This window comes from Mchenga conophoros, unplaced genomic scaffold (assembly GCF_057382185.1).
Source record: "Mchenga conophoros isolate Kocher_MC1m ecotype Shallow Benthic unplaced genomic scaffold, M_conophoros_male_GT1.1 unmapped_scaffold_9, whole genome shotgun sequence".
Taxonomy (NCBI): Eukaryota; Metazoa; Chordata; class Actinopteri; order Cichliformes; family Cichlidae; genus Mchenga; species Mchenga conophoros.
This window is the reverse complement of record NW_028182336.1, coordinates 76,228-82,021: the sequence shown is the minus strand read 5'-3', so window position 1 is coordinate 82,021 and position 5,794 is coordinate 76,228.

Below are 5,794 nucleotides of genomic sequence, written 5' to 3'. Positions count from 1 at the left end.
ATGAGCTAAAACTAGGGCACAAAAGAATACAAAAGATACATAAAACTCAAACACTGGGTCGCTCGACCCAGGACCATGACAGAGAGTGAATGAATAGTGGAATTCTAAAGTGCTTTGAGGTTCATGAAAAGCACTATATAAATGCAATCCATTATTATTACTATCATTATCATAAAAAATGAAAGCATTAGTGATTTTGACTGGACTTACCTTGAAACAAATCTTTTCCAGTCTGCTGTACTCTTACCACACTCTGACATCACTGACCCCCCCCCCCCCCCCTCCCAAACTCATGACTACACAGACCTTTACGCCAATCACATGATTAATTTTGCCTATATTGCAAGGAATTAGTACTTGGAATTGAAGACGATTCACTTGGAGTCTTTTCTCTAATTATGTTAAATAACTTAATCTGTTTTGTGAATCTTACTAGTTTAGTATAATTTTAATTCGGAATTACACCTTGTCAAAGAAATTAATAAACTTGTTTTAAATAAGGATTTTAATTTACAGTTAAAAATGGGATTTTTAATTTCTTAGACTTAGAGAGTGTTTATGGTCATCGTGCCGTTACTTTCACAGCAAAATTGGGTACCTGGACCACAAGGTACAAAATGAAAGAAGGGAAACAATATACAATGAATGAATGAATGCTTTATGCTTTATTGGCCATATGCAGGTTGCCCCGCAGAGGAATAGGACCCCCCCCCCCCACCCCCCCCGACTTACACACACAACAAAGGCATCACATGGGAATACAGTCGGAGATCGGCAGCGTTACAGAGAAAACACTGAAAAATTACACAACAATGGGAAAAGTACAAGAGGAAAAAAAAGAGACCTCTTCTCACGCTGGGCACCTATGGGAGGACAGCATGAGAACAGGAAACAAAAAAAACTCCTCTGCACAGAGAGCACATAAATGTCCACATCAGAACATTAGAGCACGTGACAAGCAACAGGGGTTGGATAGGGGGGTGGGGGGTAATCTGAAGGACCACAGCAGTCGTCCTACACAGCGCTACCATTTCAGCGCGGCACGCAGACCCGCCGTCTTCCCCCACAGGAAACAAGCATCGAAGGCGTTTGGAATGAGGGGGATGAGTGAGTGCCTATCAGTGTGAGTGTATGTGTGTGCGTGTCCAGAGTTCAGCGGAGACAGTGTCCTTCGCCCTATCAGGCTAAGTAAACAGTCTGCCAGCCAACCCAGGTGGCCTTGCATGGGATGGGAAGAATAGTCATCACACAGTCCGTTATCAGGGAGTTGTTTTGGTGGGCTCCAGCCTTGGGCCTGAGCAGCTGGCGCCGTGGTGTCCATATGTTGAATATTGTTGATTTCTCCTTTATGCGAGCAGCTCCGAATTTAGCACTCTGACACTGGTCTCTCGATCTCCCGTTGGAGAGCCGCGAGCCTCCCACGATGGTATCAAACTTCTGTTCCGTGGTGTTGTCATTCTTTTGATTCTGAGACCCCACAACTGCAGTGATCCGTTCTGCGATGTGATCCAACTTTCGCTCAAGGGTGTCATTTTGAGCAGGCCCCTCTCTGATGTATCCCATCATACGCTCAATGGTGTTATTTCGAGTCTTCACGGCAGCTGTAAGCGTCTCCAAGGTGTTAACCAAGCTGCGTTCGGTGTGAGAGGTCGCGCTTCCCTGAGGGGAAAAAATTAATAAAAATAAATATATATGTATACGTATATGTGTGAGTGAACTATATACATGGGATATAGGTAATATACATGGTGCATGCGTAGGAAACATTAAAAAAGAAACATTGTGGGGCTGTATACAAGGGCAAAATCTAATAAATAAAATAAGGGAGGAGGGTCATTTGAGGTGGGGATGGTGATTCCAATAAGACCAAAATATTGCACATGAGCCAAAAATATTGTACGGAACATGGAAAGACTGAGATATTGCACATAGGTGATCAATAGCAGCATCAGAGTGGGTGTGTTGGAGGAGTCTGTTCACACTCTTAGTTTGCATTTCACGTCCTTCGAGTAGTCAGTAGGTCTAAAATAATATTATATAAGAAGGAGTACATTACAATGCTGCTCCTTCCGTTATGATTCAGCTGCAAATCCTTGCATTATATTGTTTCTAATCTATATATCTAACATCTATATCTTTTCTATATTCTTGCCCCAGGACACAACGACCGAGACAGTCTGAGCCGGGGCTCGAACCGGCAACCTTCCGATTACAAGATGAGCTGCCAATTCTTGAGCCATGATCGCTCCACTATAACTTTAATCTGGAATTACACCTTTTCAAAGTAATGAATAAACTTGAATAAACTACCATGAGTGTTGACATTTCCCATCATCCATCAGTGTAAGAAAACGCAGGATTTTGCAGTTGAACAACAAGAACTTTATTGAACTTTATCTGAACATTGTTGTATGTGAACATATGTGTGCAGGTGCATGCATGCTTGTGTGTGTGTAGCTATGTTTGTGTGTCTTTATTGGCAGTCATTTTCCTTTCCCATCAGCAACACCGTCTGCCTGCAAAGATAAATGAAGAGAGGAGATTCTTAGTATTTGTTGCAGTAACTTTCATCTGATATTTCATTTCTTCATAGCCGTGTTTCTGTATAACTTACATTGGTGGGCATATCATAATTGCTGGACCTGAGGCTCTTTAACAGCTGCATCAATCTTAACCTCCTAGGTCCTGGCGTCCAAATATGTGGACATCACATTTTGGGTTATTTAGACCAAAATACTCAATTTTGCTCTACAAGGGCCTGATATCCACTTACGAGGACATTATACTGCTACTGTTCTATCAAAATTTTAAATGGATATCCTCATATGTGGCTCTCATTTTTCTTAGAAACAAAAATCTGGCAAGTCTTTGTTTTTACATTCATCAGGTCCCAATCAGCCCAAATATCAAAGAGAAAATAAAAATGCATGCCATGGAAGAGTTCAGGTCATAGGAGGTTAAGAAAGAAAGTAACAATTGCAGGAACATAGCATAGTTTTTTATAATTTATACTTATACTTAGAGTGTGGCTAATTTCCTATCTGGCTATTGAACATCTAAAGGTATGTAACAATTTAATAAAAAAAATCTGATGGTACTGATGTCAGTGAAAGACCAAGGGGATAGGCATCTCCATCTGATCAATGCGATGTGGAGACAAGGTAGGTGATTAACACTAACAGTTAAAGAAAAGACTTTTCAACTGTTAATGACTTTTGTGTTACTACAGGAACTTACAGTGGCTGGCACATCATTGCTCTGAGACTGAGACTCCTGAAGAACTGGAGTCTTACTAATTCCATCTTGCTCCAGTAACTCCAGTGCATTGTTTACTGTATCCAATATTTCAAAACGCCATCTTCCTCTCACATGCAAGACATACACTGGGACCCTGGGATCCGAAGTATTCTCCTCTTTTTCCATTGTCTTGCTCTTGTGAAGAAGCCACCTGGTTTAGGGCATGTGGTGCTCTGTTGTAAAACATTACATGCAAAAATGAACAGTCAGATTAAATGTGGTTCATGTAATGTAGTTCTGTATTGAAAGATCAAGGGATTGGGATGAAAAAATGAAAGCATCAATCATTTGTATTGTATAACTGGAAGATTTAGGGAATATGATGAATAAAATGAAAGAGTTATTCATTTGGATTGATGGAATTCTGATTGAACCAGCATTCAAATAAACCCCTCTTCTCCATCTTCTCCAACTTCTGCTAAAAGGTAACAACAAGGACTCCTAATTCAAGCCTGTTTCCACCGCCACTCCTCCAAAGTTGGCTGTTGTGCTCAATGATTGTTCAGGCATTTAGACAAATGAATTCTGCTGTCTTTTATAGGATGATGGATCTTGGAAAATAGGAATAGCCATTAGGAATTTTATGTGTAACTAATACAATAAGATTTGCACAGCTACCATTAGGAATCTTTTAATTTGAAATTATACCTTGTAAATGAAATCAATAAACTTTGATTCTGTGCTATTAAATAAAGTGCTGTCCAAATGTCCACATAAACAAAGGTGTTATCTATTACTATTATTATTATTAGCAGTAATAATAAAATATAATATTAATCAGGATCAGAGAATTTTACTACTGACTGAACCACCTATAAAAATGAATCCAATTGAGCCCCGTGTTGAAATTATTTTTAAAAACACATAAAATATAATCAAATACATAAAATATAAACAAATACATTAAATTAAGTTCAGATGTTTGGTGCACATAGAGTGGCATGTTTCTTAGTCATACCGGGTACATAAGCACAATGTTCAAAGCATTAGTCATTTATATTATAATACTGGAGTGTCTAGGGACAAAGATGAAAATTATGGAAGTTTAGCTATTTTTATTACATAATTGGGAGGACGAGGGATTGGGGTGATAAAAAATGAAAAAATAGGGATTTGTATAGACTTACCTTAAAACAAATCGTTGCCAGTTTGCTGTACTCTCATCACACTCTGACATCATTGCTCCTCCCACCCTAGTTAATGACGAGACAGGTCTTTCAGCCAATCAGACGATCTAGTTTGCAATCATTGTCTAGGGTAACAGTTCTTGGAATGTATTATTAAATTAAATAATAACAACAGAATCCAGTCTTTAAGGCTGGACCCAAACTATGCTGCAGGTCCCAAAGTCAAACGATTACTGTGGAATCACAAAAATTGTCTAAATTCTTTAATCTTTAATAAAATGATCAGCGTTGCTGCTCTACCAGGTGTAATAATTACGTTTAACATCCAGGCATCCATCTTTTTTTCCACTCGATAAAAGTTAACATGACAGTTCCCGGTGGTAAGGAACAAATGCAATCGCATGGCAGGATGCTGTAAATGGACCAAACTTCAGTCAGGAGAACAACTGAGAAAATCCATCCACAATATGAGGTTAGTCATTAATTAAGAACTTAATTTATCTCAAGGAAAATTCGTTTGTCAGACACATGCTCAATCATCAACCACTTAGATGTCTTTTTCTGTCTTCCATGATTGCTGTTAGGGGTGGATTTTGATTATCGATTTATCGATTAAAATAGATTCTAGCTTAGATAATGTTGTATTGATTTATTAAAATCCTGAATCGATTTTGAATCTAATTCACAGCTAAAACAGTGACTTAGAGCAGGTACGTGGATTCTGCACACATGCACCCGACAGATCAGAATCAGTGAGATGTCGCCTTTCTCACCTGACAACACGGACGCGCTCGGGCTGAAAGCCGACAGTTCACTGATTCTGATGTTTCAGTGGGTCAGCGCTTTATGTTTACGCCCTTTTTGCGATAGATTCTGAAGCTGCAGGTTGTATCTCTCTAAACAATATTGACTGAACCAGCAGCAAAAGAAGATCCAAAATAAGCTTCACATTTCCCTTCACATAAACATCATCATAAATTTCATCTTACTTTTGCTGCTTTGCTTTCACCACAATAAAAATCACACTTCATGCAGAGCTATCTCTCTCTCTCTCTGTGTGTGTACTTCAAAAACAGTTTCTTGTCTAGAAATCTCAGTTTTCTGCATTATTTACTTGCTTATTACGCACAAGTCTACCATTGTTTACAACGCTGTCAGACGCTGGTTTTTTTTTCGCTTTTACTTACTTCCGAAAAGAGAGCCTAATTTTTGCTGTTCAATCAGCTACTGAACAAATGTAAACTTTTTAAAAATTGTGCAAAATTGCATAATGCTTGGTTTTGTCTCCAATAACACCTCAGTAACTTTGCTCTATTTCACTTCAGCAGCATCATGTTTATATGTTGATTAATTGTTTTCTTTCGTTTTTG